This window comes from Salvia miltiorrhiza, chromosome 4 (assembly GCF_028751815.1).
Source record: "Salvia miltiorrhiza cultivar Shanhuang (shh) chromosome 4, IMPLAD_Smil_shh, whole genome shotgun sequence".
In the NCBI taxonomy this organism is placed as follows: Eukaryota; Viridiplantae; Streptophyta; class Magnoliopsida; order Lamiales; family Lamiaceae; genus Salvia; species Salvia miltiorrhiza.
This window is the reverse complement of record NC_080390.1, coordinates 12,465,347-12,481,416: the sequence shown is the minus strand read 5'-3', so window position 1 is coordinate 12,481,416 and position 16,070 is coordinate 12,465,347. Positions and strand designations below refer to the sequence as shown.

Below are 16,070 nucleotides of genomic sequence, written 5' to 3'. Positions count from 1 at the left end.
GACATATACACACAGACATACGTACACAGGCAAAACACTCTATTCATAAAATCTATCCTGTAGCAAAAGTCGATTTGATATTCCGTCGTACTTGAACATTTGAACGTAGAGACTATGGTTCAACCTTTGATGCAACGTTTACCTTGAATTCATCGCGTATCGTCATTCTGTGTTTTTCCTTTACCTCGTACATATCTTTCCATTCCTCTTTGTAGTTCAAAAGAATCATTGTTTTCTTGAGGGAGCTGAAATGCTCTAAGTTCTCTTTCATTCTTCTACATCATCACCTTAAGAATCTAGATTGTAGAGATATCCTACTAATCTAGTAGTCTATGTTCTTTTAAAATTGTGATCATGCAACTTATAGCAATCTATGTTCTCCGGGAAAACATATGTCAATTTTTCTATCATTCGTCTGATCATAACATCATAGATTGCGAAAATATGCCATGAAAGGCAAAACATTCAACATTTCATCATAACCTGCTCTTCACATAAACATATTCATGAATCATTTTAGAACATTAACATCTTTAAAACGTTGAAACTGCAGTTACCTTCTTTCCTTGATTGAGCACGATGCAATGGAGTGTTGAGCGGTGCCATATGAACCCGTGTAAGTCTAAAGAATCAAACTAGACTCGACTCTTTAGAATAAGGTTTCTAGGGCCAGAGCGAACGAACCTCGCTCTGATACCACTCTGTCACAGCCCACTATCCCAATGACGGGTTAACCGGGGTTATGACTTGGGTTGAACAATAAGAAATGGAAATGGACAATTACTTAACATTAAAGTATATGGAAATGTCACTCATAGATAAAATGCTAGGATCATATATGATTATTTGGATACTTATAAAACATACACATAAATGAGAACTGATTAAGGTGGGTTACCCAATAACACGTGTCACAATTTCATAACATAAAGTTATCCTAATCAAAGTGTTTTGCAGCGGAAAACGTGTGAGATATACATATGAAGATGTATACTCAAGGTTACATTTCTTGAAATGTCAAAGGAACACCCGCTCAACATCATTCCATTCCATCAACTGCTCAACCTGCACATTTAGAAATACATGCAGGGCTGAGTATAAAAATACTCAGTGGGCATAGCCGAAAATACATTCATGCATACATATATAAATTGAACTGCCATAACAGTAACACACAGGGGTTTTCTTAAATGACCTGCGCTTACTAAAATATTTCTTTCATTTTCATAAAGTCGATCGGCCGATCATTTTCCTTCATATGATCCATATCTGTTCCTTTCTATCACGCGCCGGGAAGGAGGCCTCCTTACCACGGACGCCAAGACCGGGCGCAAGCGACTCGCGGTCTCCATGAGTGTACACGTTAACCCTAGCTAGCGACCTTTGTCTAGCATAGGATCCCAATTGGATTTCCTTTAAAGTTGGCGAACCAACACAGATAGGATACATATAAAAACATAAACATTTTGGCAGTCAATCATTTTTATAAACATTTCATTTTCATAACATTTTCATTTTCATAAAGGGCATTAAACATATAAGCATTTCATAAGAACTGAATAAATAGTCAAAACATATCATGCATATATATTCGCATATGAGGCCTACGTCACGCAGGGGATCTCTATATACGTAATAATAAAATAATGCCCACCTGGATAGGCAAAGCCTGAAGATCATAATCACATAACCTGTCTTGGGAAAGCAGTGCTAATCCCCTTGGTCCACAAAGCCTACAAGAAATTCTATTCTTAATAGGTCTCCTTGAATCTAATCTTAAGTCATGGTGTAGTGCTTAACATTCTATGATTCACTTAGCCGGGTTTTTAATGAATAAATAATTAAAAACATTTCTCTTGAGTTAAGAACACCAACAATATTCTTACTCATCTTTCTTTAATAATTGGAATTATAAATAAAACCAATTAAATCATAAATACTTTTTATTTCATGATGCAAATGAAATGTCATGTCATGCTTAGCATATGATAAGTAATTACTTAAAATATGCACTTAATAATAATTTAATATTATTATAAAAATTATCCTTTAAATAAATTAATCAAACTAATAATAGTTCAATTAATTAAAAATAAGAAAGCCCAATTTAATTAATTGAAGGCAATCCAAAGTTTTTAAAAATAATTAATCAAACTAATTAATAGTCTAATTAAATAAAATAGGGAAGCCATTTAAATAGATGAAATAGAGCTCATGCTTAAATAAATAATAGCCCATATAAATTTAAAAGATGAGGCCCAACTCAATAATATATGAATGGCCCAGACTGAATAAAATAAATCGGGCCCAGCTAAATAAAATTAAAAATCGGCCCAAGCTTTTAAAAATCGCAGCCCAAATCTATTTAAAAATCGAAGCCCATCACTCATAAAAATCGGCCCAAATACTCGGCCCAAATCCCTCAAGCCCAAACCTCTACCCTATTTCCCCTCTCTTCCTTCATTCTCACGCACACAACACATTTCTCTCTCCCTCTCAGCCGCTCACTCTCTCTCGCTCTCTGGCTCTCCCGCCGCCGCCACCGGACGGCAGCACCGTCGCCGGAGGCCGGCGGCTCCGCCTCCTCTCTCCTTCCCTTCGACCTCAAGTCTCCCTCTCTCTCGGCGGCAGCAACCGCCGTCACGGTCACCGCCCGACATCAGCGGGCAGAGCCGCCGTGCAGCGGCCTCCTCTCTCTCTAACTTCCGGCGAGCAGCCTTGATAGGCGCCACCGCCGTCGACTCTCTCTCAAATCTCTCGCTTGTTCACAGATCCGACGGCCGTAGCAGCGGGAGCTAACCACCACCGTCCGCCGACTCCGACGCCTCACCTCTCTGTCTCCGGCAGACGACGACAACGCCGCCCCTGTCTCCCTCCGCTCAGACCAGCTCCGACCAGCCACCGCCCCACACAGGTAAACCCCCAAATCTCCCTTCTCTTCCTCTCAAAATACAGAATCTGAAAATCTAATTCCTCCTCTCTCTCTCTCTCGTTGGCAGGAAGAGGAAAAAGGCGGTGCCTTTGCCGCCGTGGCGTCGCCGGCGTCGAGCAGCCACCGGGCTGAAACTCACCTCCCTCTCGACTCATCACACAAGGACAGGAGACAAATTTCAAAGCTTCAAAATGAAATCTTTTCTCTTTTCTTTTCAATGAATCATGCTTTCATGTAAAAACAGTAAAAGTGTGGAGTATTACAGAAAATAGAATGATTATGCTTTGGTGTGTGTGATTTCTTGGATGCAAGAGGCTAAATGTTTTCGTTGTTGAGATTTGTGTGTTTGTGAAAATAAATGGAGATGCTTTACCCAATACTGCAAAGTATTATAATTTGAAGAGAATGAAACCTTGTGATAATTGTGTTGAGGAGGAGCTCCCTGAATCTGGGTTTGTGTGGTCCGAAAATGTGCAGCTGTTTAAGGCTCTGAAATTCTAGTTCGTTCCCCTTTCTTTTGGAAGAGAGAACTTCGTGAATTGAGAAGTAATGAAAATTGGGCTGCACTATAGTCTTTTGGCAGAAGAACATGGCAGACAAGCTTTACTCAAAAGCTATAAAGTGTAGACCTTTGAGGATTATAGGGAGTGGGTGGAAAGGAAATTTGACAGGTAGAGGGTAGTTGGTTGGAAAAGAAATTGGGTAGGTGGAAAGAGTGTAAAGTGTGAGTGTTGATTGGACTAATAAAATTCCTCAGGATAAAATATCGGGACTGTAATAAATACTTTAGGGTTCGCTAAATAAGTATCTCGTGAAACTTCATGAATGCTAAATTAAATAAATATGCAACGCACATAAATTTAATAATTAAATTTACAAATGCTTTTTGTAAATTACTTTTGTTGGAATTAAAATAAATTTATTTTCTTTATATCCGGCGTGAATCATCCTGACTTCTAAGTTCAAAATAAATTCTAAATTTAGCTCGGGGAAACGGGGTATTACAAGACCAGAGCTGAGCAGCTCGGAAGGTCAGAGCAGACCACAACTGAGCAGCTCGGAAGGTCAGCGCACTCAGTTGGCGAAGGACAAAGACGGGTCTACAAGATAATCAATTTGGGTAGTGCTAAAACAGATCTATTCTATGAGCGACACTTTTTAGTATGTCAATAACTCATTTTTAATTTCTTTTCCGAACCACTTTTGCAATAAAATTATTTCTTGAATTCAGGAAGTTGGGGTGAATATTGTAAATTTTATATACCTTTGGCTATTTTCTCTTTTTCCATGATTTTAGCAGGCAATTTCTTTCAAGATTTATGCAATAATATAAGTCCAAATTTATTCGAAAAAGCCTATGAATATTCTTTTAGCAACATCTCCAGTCTAGAATAGAAAATGCTAGAAATAAAATATAGAATTACTCCAATAAATTATTGTGATATGAAGCTTTACACACAAGATCATAAAAAATTAATGATTCCATTAAAAATTATACTAAGTTGCAGATTAAATGAAAATATCATGTTAAACAAAATTTAATATGTAATGGGTTATTTTCAAGGTCAGAGCTGAGACCAGAGCAGAGCCGCTCGGAAGGTCAGAGCAGAGCAACTCGGAAGGTCAGAGCAGAGACCAGAGCAGAGCAGCTCGGAAGGTCAGAGCAGAGACCAGAGCAGAGCAGATCGGAAGGTCAGAGCAGAGACCAGAGCAGAGCAGCTCGGAAGGTCAGAGCAGACCAGAGCAGAGCAGCTCGGAAGGTCAGAGCAGACCAGAGCAGAGCAGCTCGGAAGGTCAGAGCAGAGACCAGAGCAGAGCAGCTCGGAAGGTCAGAGCAGAGACCAGAGTAGAGCAGCTCGAGAGGTCAGAGCAGGGACCAGAGCAGAGCAGCTCGGAAGGTCAGAGCAGAGCATCATGTAAAATAATTTTTATGCTATTTCTACCATATACCACAGTTGGTACACAATAACATATTCTGTTTTTAAAATGCAAACAACAGAAGAAGGAAATGCAATCTATCACCAAATTCATCAGCAACACAATCAAATACAACTATAAATGTTTCAATCACCAAATTCATCACCAACACAATCAAACACAACTATAAATGTTTCAAACATGATGTAACAGTTTACAATTTACCCTATGCAAATTTCACATATCAAACAATACACTAGACAAAAATAAAAACTACTTATGAAGAAGAAAAATAAAAAACAACACACCTTTATTGGTAGTGAGGGAATCGGCGGAGTCAGCGAGGAGCGGTAGATTTCAAAAGTGGAATATGTAGGATTTTGATTAGAGTGGTGTTGGTAAAAAAAAAATCTTGAAACCATTATTTATAGTGGAAAAGGAGGATGTTGATTGTGAGTGAATAGAGAGATATTTTAAGAAAATCTTGCACTAATTGAGATTTGAGCAGCGTCTAATGTTTGAAAAGAGAGGATTTGAGGCATGAATATAGTTAGAAGGCAAATTAGAAGAAGAAAGGAGAAGACTTAGCAATTAATAGCAAATGAAAAATTAGCGTGATTCTGGAGGACGATAAATTAGGGTGATTCTCTATCTGCAACTTTGCCGTCTGTTGTGGAAGGAAGACTGCAGTAATTGAGATTTAAGAGAGATTAGAGTGAAATATAAAAGATTAAGGTGAAAAATTACAGATTGGATTCTCAAATGCCACGTTGGAGATTGAGATTGAAAAGAAAGAATTTGAGGGCTGTCACGTAGGCTAAGGCCTAATCGTATTATAGAATAGATGGTCCTATAGATTTCCAGTTCTCTATCATTCACAAATTTTCAAATAAAATTTGTAACATAAAAAACCCACGTATGAAACATAACATCTTCACTGAAATAAGCGAATTCGACACCCACTAAAGAGCCGTGGATTTATTTATTCAACGGTGAAAAAAATTCGCAGATTCGTAAATGTTTTTTAGACAATTTTTTTTCTCTGAATAAATAAAACTTAAACGCAAAAGAAAACAAGAAGATTGAATGGAAATATTAAATATTAGAAAATAAAGTTAGGTTTAGAGTTAGTTAAACCTAACAGCTACAGTCAGTTAAGTAATGGTATCGAGCTTGTGATTCGATCCACAGAAAATCAGTTTTTTTTCTCTGCTTCCTCTTTCTCACTCCAAATCTCCAAAATCCCCATTCCAGCCATGACTACACCCACACAATCACCTTCAAATCTACCAACTATGCATCCAATCAATCTTAAATTAGATCGCACAAACTACAATTTCTGGAAGATTCAAGTGATAGCTACTGTGCGTGCGTATGGATTTGAAGATATACTTCTTCAAAACAATCCTCTTTCACAATTCACGGAGTCTGCATCTGCAGAAACTACTCCAAATTCAAATCCAGAGTATATTACCTGGCTCCGCCGCGATCAGTTTATGTTCAGTTGGCTTTTGTCATCAATTACTCCTCAAATGATGGGGTATATTGGACGTTGCACCACCGCTGCGCAGATCTGGAGCACCTTCGAAACTTTGTTTCACTCACAATCTAAAGCTCGAGCAATGCAATTGCGTGCTCAACTCCAAATCATGAAGAAATGATATTCAACTATTGATGAGTATATACTCAAATTCAGAGAACTCTCAGATCAACTATTCAATATTGGTAAACCAATTCCTGAATCCGATCTCATTTCTTACATTTTTCAAGGATTAGGAGCTGAGTTTGAAAGTATTAGTGTTTTACTATCATCTCGATCTGATGAAATGACTCTACATGAGGTGCAATTCGCACTTCAAACTCATGAATTACGTCTGCAAAATCAGACATCTGTGATGACTAACACTGTGCAACAGTCCTTTCAACCTCAAGCTAATGTTGCTTATCCACAAAATTATGGAAATCGTGGAGGTAGGACAGGTAGAGGATCTAACAATCGTGGACGAGGAGGAGGCAGGTACCTTTCGAACAATAAGCCTATATGCCAACTCTGTGGCAAATCCAATCATGTGGCACTCAAGTGCTACAAGAGGTTTGATGTGAGCTTCACTGGTCCAGTTACTAACTCTGCTCAAAACACTCCACCTCAAGCACATACTGTTCAAGTGGATTCCACTACTAACCGTTACTTGTAGCAAAACTCCTCTTCTCAGGTTGCTAGCACAATGCCAAATCAAGCCTCTCCCACTGCCTACACTATCACTCCTGCCTCAACTCATACTTCATCAAATTCTGAATGGTTTTTGGATTCTGGAGCATCTGCACATGTCACATCTGACATGAGCAATCTTCAACTTCAAACTCCATACCATGGAACATAAACACTTACTGTAGGTAATGGATCTACTCTTCCTATCACTCATATTGGATCCACACATCTACCCTGTTCTGCTGCATCACCCAAGTCTCTTCTTTTAAACAATATCTTGTTTGTTCCTCACATTACCAAGAGTTTACTGAGTATCTCACAATTTACATTGGATAATAGTGTCTATCTAGAATTTCACTCTAATGCTTGTTTTGTTAAGGACAATCATTCTCACCAAATTCTGCTGGAAAGCAAACTTAGGGGGGTGTATTCGTTGTGGATTTCCACAGACTTTAAAAAGTCCATGGAATTCACATAGATTCCAGACGACTTTCAAAGAATTTGTGGTTGGATTTCACCTCGATTTTCACTGATTTTCGAAGAATTTAGGGGATAATTCTGGAATTGAAATCCATGATGCCAACGCCCGCTGAGTCCCAGCACCGCTGGAAACCCAACGACCGCTGGAAACCCAGCAAGCGCTGGGAACAAAATAGTCACCGCAAACACTTGGAAAATACAGTCCTTGCTGTCTATAAGTAAGAGATGTGGCAGCATAACTAATAATGCCACAAGGGAACAAAATAGTAACCAGGTATTCATTTGCATAAACCATGTGAGAAATTTGTTTTTGACAAGTCATTAAAAGTTACATCAGGAAGCAATACCTGAACTATTGAGATTATGGTCATAACTGACATGCGCAACCATCGCATGTCACGTCCTTCCTTTGCATCTGTTCTAGCCATGTCTGCCATTGAATGCAACAAGCTTTTAGCAACATTAGGAAACTGAACAAATCATTCTTGTAGTTCCTAAAGCGCTCCTCCATACTTATTAAAACCTCCAGCTCCTGACTATTTTGTTCCCAGCGCTCGCTGGACTATTTTGCAATGAATACCTGGTTACTATTTTGTTCCCTTGTGGCATTATTAGTTTATGCACTGGGCCCAGCGACCGCGGCAACCCAGCGGCCGCTGGGAACCCAGCGCCCGCTCAAACCCAGCGAGCGCTGGACTTTCTCAACGGATGCTGAGTTCCGGCGCTCGCTGGCTTCTTGGCCGCGGGCGCTGGAACTCAGCGCTCGCTTAAAATTTCATGGATTTCAATTCTCGTGGTTCTTGGCTGGATTTCGTCGTGTGTATTTTTTTGGATGAAATCCATGAAAGTCATTCCGGATTTTAAGTCAATGGAATAACGAATACACCTAGATTTGTATGGATTTTAAAAAGTCTGAAACGAATACACCCAGATTTATATGGACTTTTAAAAGTCTTAAACGAATACACCCAGATTTCTGCAGACTTTTAAAAGTCTGGAACGAATACACCCAGACTTTTAAAATCCATAGAAATCTATTAAACTCCACAACGAATACACCCCCCCTTAAAGATGGCTTATATCATCTGGACTTGACCTAGGCTTCCTTATTTTCATCCTCTGTCCAAACTTCAGGAAAGTGCTATATAGCTCAATCTATTTCTGATGTAAAGCTATTGCATGATAGACTAGGACATCCTTGTCAAAATGTACTCAAATCTGCCCTTAAGGCAATGAATAAACCTGTTACCATTTCTACTTCACAATTCTATGATGCCTGTGCTTTAGGGAAAATTCATGCTACTACCTTTCTATCTGCTGAAATAAAAACTACTTCCCTTTTCAGTTAGTTCATTCCGATGTATGGGGTCCCAGTCCAGTTCAATCTTGTGATGGTTATAAGTATTATGTTCATTTTGTGGATGACTATACAAGATTTACTTGGATTTATCCATTATCTGCTAAGTCTGAAGTCTTGACTGTCTTTACAAACTTTCATACCTTTGTTGAAAGACAATTTAACACCAAAATAAAAGCAGGTCAATCCGATTGGGTGGGGGGGGGGGAGAGTACAGACCACTTAAAACATACCTTAAAAACTTAGCAATTCTGTTTAGACACCCTTGTCCCCACACTCATCAACAAAATGGGAGAGCTGAGCGAAAACATAGACACATCACTGAGTTGGGACTCACTCTCTTAGCAACAGCTCACTTACCATACGAATTCTGGTGGGACGCATTTACCACAGCTGTATACCTCATCAATAGGCTTCCTACTCCATCACTCAACAACTCCTCTCCATACAAGTGCCTATTCAAAACTGTTCCTAAGTATCATCTCCTCAAAAACTTTGGGTGCACATGTTTTCCATATCTCAGACCCTATAATACTTCCAAATTATAGTTTAGGTGTCGCAGCCTGCCCAAACTAGGGATAGTTAGGCCAAGTGATCCACGACTAGGGATGGGGTTAAAGAAGAAGGGGAAGAAAGGGACGTCATTTATAACCGTAAAACTTACTCATCTTAAGAAAACTCGTCATAATTACTCATTAATACTCGTTTAAACAGTCTATGAGAGAAGACATAAAAACTTAATTAATATCATTAATCAAGTTGTACATCATATAAAACCATTCTCTTAAGACTCAAAGTATGACATAACATACTATAACATCAACAACATCTTGCAGCGGAAACTAGCTAGACATATGTATGAAGACATATTCTAGACAGGTTAACTACATTTATTAACAACCCTGGAGACTCCGTTCATTGTAGCACCATTACCACATCAGCTCAACCTGCACATTTTTGAAAAACATATGCAGGGCTGAGTACAAAAGCACTCAGTGAACACATGCCAAACATTTCATGCATATAAAGCTCTAAATATTGTCATTGCCGTTCTCATGCAAAACATAAGGGATTTATCTAAAAAGCCTTATGTTCGCTAAACTCATTTTCATTTCTCAAAGTTGTCTGCGCAGACTTTTCTCATCAAGTAAGTATCGTATCTGTTAACTTATGTACTGAGAGGGAGGCCTCCCTCTGCAGCACTGTAATCGGCCAACCTGAAAGCTGACTCACGATTATTGTGTACACTAATTCTACGTCGTGTAGAACCGATATCATTTCTCATACAGATAGATAACATAGTAAAATCTCAAATACTTTGGCAATGCAATAACTTCAAAATATATTTTCAATTCAAGTTTTGAAAGGAAAATAAAACATCAATGCATTTAATATCCGTTCAATCATACATCAATACATAAAACACATAAACATCTTAATTTTAGCGTAGAAAAGCCCACCTCGTTGCGTCTCGTATTAACGGGGAATATCACTCTCTCCCCATGTCTTTACTTCCCAAAAGGACTTTCATCGCTATGAAGAATCGATGAGAAGAAAGGTCATTACAAAGGAAACTCATTTATTAAGCCAAACTCAAATAAGGAATTAAAACTTAACATCTTTAATTCTACTGCTCTGCCAGCGCTGACTTGGCAGCCAGAGCTGACCACTCGACAGAGCTGACTCTGCAGGGCTGAAAATCACTCGGCAGAGCTGAAAATCACTCTACAGAGCTGACTCGGCAGAGCTGAAACTTACTCGGCAGAGCTGACCACTCGCAGAGCTGACTCGGCAGAGCTGACTCGACAGAGCTGACTCGGCAGAGCTGACTCGACAGAGCTGACCACTCGCAGAGCTGACTCGGCAGAGCTGACCACTCGCAGAGCTGACTGACTCAACCCAAAACACCTAAGGGATTGACTCGCAATCGTACGAGGTCGTCCTAGTGTTATAAGCTAACCCAAGTCGTCTCTCAAGGAAGGCTAAACAGGGCTCTGATCATGCTACGCACAGAAAACAGGAAATAAACCTAAACACTCTAATCAAAAGTTGGGTCTGACACTATCTCGCTCTCTAGTTCACCAAAACATAATTGAAAGGAAGCATATAACGTTAACTAGACAATAGATAAGTAGCAACTCAGAACGTAGTGATAAACATTAACAACTAGGGTTGTAATCTAACACTCCAAAACAAACGAATATGAAATCATAATCATCGATCAAACACTATCTAGGCATGAGAACAAAGTCAAGCATCAAATTCAATGAGAACATTAATCGTCATTAGAGAGATTCCTTAACATACGCAATTAAAAGGAAATTCACCAAGCAAATCAAAAGACGAACTAACTAGGCACTAAAGTTATCAAGGATCAATCACATCACGGACACTCATGTTAGGTCCGGAGGGTCTCGAATAGGTGTATGGGGGAGGGGGAATACACCTATGGGCTATTTTTCTTTCCTCAAACTGAGGGATCTCAAGATAGAGATCAAAGCGAAACTTTACACGCAAACTATGACACCTGTTAACTGAAAGGAGTTTTGACCAAACAGGGTTGACGACTGATACTGAAAACTCTTCAGTAAGGAGTTATCAGTTAAGTTACTAGAACTTAACTGATGCACGTAAGGGCTTCAGTCGAGTTTGCTAAAACAGAGATGATAACACTCTTCCTGACTATCAGAAGATAGATCAGTGAGACTGATATCATACGCAACAGAAATAAACTTAGTTTCGTAATAGCCTCGGTTGAGCACGTTGTTAATCTTATGTTTCTCTTTGCAGTTATTCAGTATTCAGTTTATCAATTAAAACAACACAAGTAAGAATGCAAAACTGAAAGCTGTAAATAACACAGAGACTTTTACGTGGTTCGGAAAAACCCTTTCCTACATCCACGGTCGGTTGATCAAACCAACAATCCACTCCGTAAGTGCTTAACAGGTGCACTGCAAACCAACCGTGTGCTTGCCGGGTGCACACAACCGTACCACTGAAGAAACCACTTCTTCAGTACCCACACTTCACTCGTGTCGAATTTCTCTCGCTTAGCACAACCCGCGCTAAGACTTCTCAGAGTCAGAGTTCCTTCCTGAACTCCGAATCACTCAAACACTCTACTCTTTCTTTCTGAAAGGAGGTTTGAACGGTTACCAACTATACTGCAAAGAACAAGTTCTTTGGAGCAAGTTTTGACCTTGGCTTCTGGGTAAACAGAGGTTTGCCTAAGGTCTAAGAGAATGTATGTAATCAGCAGTGACTGATTTTGGCTTTGGAATTCTCTTCTTCGATTCAAGCTTTGGGGAAGTTAAGCTTTAGGCTGAGTAGCGATTTTGGCAGAGCTTCAGCTTATGTTGTTGAATCGGTGAAGATTGAAGTTGATCCTCGAGCACTATTTATTGGAGAGGTCTTGAATAGATCCGTTGGCGGAGAACGTCTTCAAGATTTCTTCCGTTGGAGAGCATTTCGAATTTGGGCTGAGGCTTCAATCTTCGAGGTTCCTTGTTTGGTGGAAACAGCTCTCTTGAAGGACAGGAGATGTGACGTCTTTGATAAAGTAGCCACCAAATAGGAATGACCTCTGCAGAGATAAGGAGATCCTGAGATCTCTGCATTTAATGCGGCTGTACTTTTGTGAGTACGTGGCTTCCTTTGAACGTTGGAAGTTTAGTCCGAGGAAGAATGTTTAACTGATACTTGACTTTAGTATCAGTTCGCTGAGTCCACGGAGCACGCATTAAGTAATCAGTTCCGAACTGATTCTTCAACTGATACTTCAGTTGGTATCTTCAGTCTTTAGTCTTCAGTATTCAGAACCGCAAGCTAAACTAGAAACGAACTCTAACATTTGAGTTCAAAACTGTTCTAGTCTATTACAATTAAGACCTATGGATTTTGGTATCATCAAAACAAGGATTATGATATTCCACAAGGTTCCCAACAACTCATCTAACAACTCTCATTCATCAAGAAAATAAACAACCAAGAAAAATCCAATGGAACTTAATAAACTAAAATAAGAAATCAAGTGGGTTCTTACAATGAATACGATCCAAAACTTCAATCCGACGTAATGTAAACTAACATGATCTTCAATCCCACGAATCCAAAAAATGTTTAATGATGTTTAAATTACTCAAAAACTAGGGAAACAAAGGTGAAAATCGCCTGGGAGGTTGCTGGAGTCGAGAGCCCCCAAGAAAACCCTAAAAAAGGGGTTTTAAATCAAATTCCGTAACTGCCATTTTTTCGTGGGCGGCGGCCGCCTCCCTACGGCGCCGCTGCCTACCCCCTTCGCGGTCCATCTCCAAACATAAGCAGGCGGCGCCGCCAGGCAGCGGGCGGCACTGAGGCGGCGGCCGCCGTGAGGCGGCGGTGGCTGCTACGAAAATCTTCAAAAAGGCCTCCAATACTTCCAAAAATCGCCCGAGAACCTGGCAACCTGCAAGTGACACCCAAGTGCACGAAAAACAATCGAGCAAGTAAAAACAGATACCAAAAAGCGCAGAGTATGCTCGAAAGTGTACTAAAACACACATAAATGACGCTCAGAAATGAGGTAAACACTGACCACTCGCAGAGCTGGATTTCACGCACCAACTCAAAAAGTTCAACACTCACCACTCATGCTCAACAAACAAAGGGTTCTCATGCTTCTCTCTATCTAACATTCCTCAAAACTTCAAACTTAATCTATCATGCTCAACTTCCATCTTAGAACACAAAAACATACTAACAAAGCTCATGCAATGTTCAAAACTCAAGACACAAATCAGCTATGCACGACAAAACCTACAACTTATCATGCTTGGAAAAATACAATTTTAACATATAACAATCCTAGCATGCTCCTAAACACATATAACAAGTCACAACGATTAAATAAAAATCGAAGGACGAGCTATGATGAAGAACACGGACGGGCTGCCCTCATGGGTTTCATAGCTAGGGTTTGAACTGTGCTTAACTCTTTCATTAAACATGCTTAACAATTATCCAAGAACAACATATTAAAAACAAACGACGATCCGACGTCGTTTCAAAATAAAGTCGAGAAATCGACATTTTTCGACGTCGACAAATCTCAAAAATCTAACCATCAAAACGTAGGTAGAGATGACTCTTACCTAGATATGTGTTTGAAAAGATGATTGGGGCTCGTCTCGGCACTCAAATCGGAGCTTGAAAGCTCGAACTCCTCAACAAAGGTGTTATGCGTGAGATGTGTGTGTGATTAGTGTGTGTGATATAATAAAAAGTGAAAAGTGAGGGGTGATGGCTGCTTACAGCCGATACTTTAAGGGTGGGGGCTGCTGGGCGGTTGGGTGGGGTGGTTAAGGGTAGGGTAGGTAGATATTTTAGGATATTTAATCCACTAATCGTTAAATATCTCGTCTCGTCTCGATTTAACAATTAACTACCCATACTCTTCGTTACTCGCCCTCTCAACCTCTACTCACTTTCATTACACTCGTAATTCTATATAAATATAGAAAACACAAGCTCGTTCTTGAAATTCTGATAAACGAGCTCGGTTCGTTTATCGAGAAATTCCGGTTCACTATTCACTCGTCGTCCAAAAATAAAAACTTTCATCATTGGACTCGTATTGAAAAACTAAGAATATTTCTCGATGACATGCACGTAAGATTTTGAAAGTCGACAAAAAGACGAAATAGAATTATTTTACTATTCATCGTCAAAAAGTCAAAAATTTCAAAAACGTCTTACCGGACTCAGATCTCACTTCCGAGTTCATCGTTCTCATTCAAATAATTATCTCGAATTATTCAAATACTCAAACTCAATTACGGATATAAAATCCCACATCATTCTCACATTATCAAAAGAACATCTCAACATCTTTAAAATATAACAAGAAAACTTCATATAACTCATCATCTTTTTACAAAGTAAATCAAACAAGGGATCTAAACCGTAATTACTCAAACTCAAGCAATTATACAAGTCATCAAAAGCCTGGGTATTACATACCCTTCCCCTTAAAATAAATTTCGTCCCGAAATTTGTACCTCCTGTAAATGTTTCGGGTACTTCTCTCACATCTTATCCTCAAGCTCTCTTTCCACTTCTGTCTAACTATAACGTCTCCACTGGACTTTAACCAGTGCAATCGACATATTTCTTAATTGCCGAATTTTATGATATAGCATCATCTGAGGTCTCTCTTCATAACTCAAGTCTGGTTCTAAGACCATTTCTTCTTAGTAAACCACATGGTTTGGGTCGAAAACATATCTTCTCAATTGTGACACGTGAAACACGTTATGCACATTTCCAAAGCTTAGGTGGCAAAGCCAACCTATATGCTACTGGACCTATATTTTGCAATATCTCATAAGGACTTATAACTCTGGGTCTAAATTGTCCTTTAACTCCAAATCTATTTATCCCCTTTTAAGGGTGAAACCTTCAAGAAAACTTTGTCTCCTATCTCGAAATGTAACTCTGTGCGGCGTATATCTGCGTAAGATTTCTGTCTATCTTACGCTTATTTGATTCTCTGCCTTATTTATCGAATAATCTCAATCATCTCCGCGACTGTGTCGGGCCCTAATACTCTTCTCTCACCAACTTCATCCTAGTAAAGTGGTGACCTGCACATGTTTCCGCAAAGAGCTTCATACAGTGCCATATCGATAGTCGCCTGGTAAATGTTGTTATAGGCAAACTCAATTAGTGGCAACACATTCTCTCAAAGTACTCCTCTATCAAAGATAGTAGTTCTTATCATATCTTCTATCGTCTGGATGGTCTTTTCTGATTGTCCATCAGTTTGGGGATGAAAGGCTATGCCAAAATTCATCCTTGTACCCAACTCTTTCTGTAAACTCATCCAAAAACGTGATGTAAATTTTGGATCTCTCTGAGGTGATCTACACCGGTACTCCGTGCAATCTTAATCTCACGAACGTACAATTGTGCTAACTTGACTGGTCCATACGCGATTAGAATCGGTATGAAATGTGTAGATTTTGTTAGTCGATCTTACTATTATCCAAATTATTGTATTTCCTCTTTGACTTTGGGGTAAAGCTGTCACAAAATCCATCGCTATGTGATCTCATTTCCACTCGGTCCAACGGGTTTAACTTGTCATAGGGTCGTTGGTGTAATGCTTTCACTTGCTAACAAGCTAAGCATCGCTC

At 39.4% G+C, this 16,070-nt stretch overlaps 1 long non-coding RNA gene across 1 annotated transcript; it reads right to left on the bottom strand.

Moving 5' to 3' along the window:
* Nucleotides 1-798: 798 nt before the first annotated feature.
* On the bottom strand, nt 799-2,115 carry LOC131022762 (uncharacterized). The gene is made up of 2 exons (XR_009101410.1): nt 1,655-2,115; nt 799-1,065 (listed from the first exon to the last, which is right to left on the bottom strand). It is a non-coding gene; the product is annotated as an uncharacterized LOC131022762 (long non-coding RNA).
* Nucleotides 2,116-16,070: the final 13,955 nt, after the last annotated feature.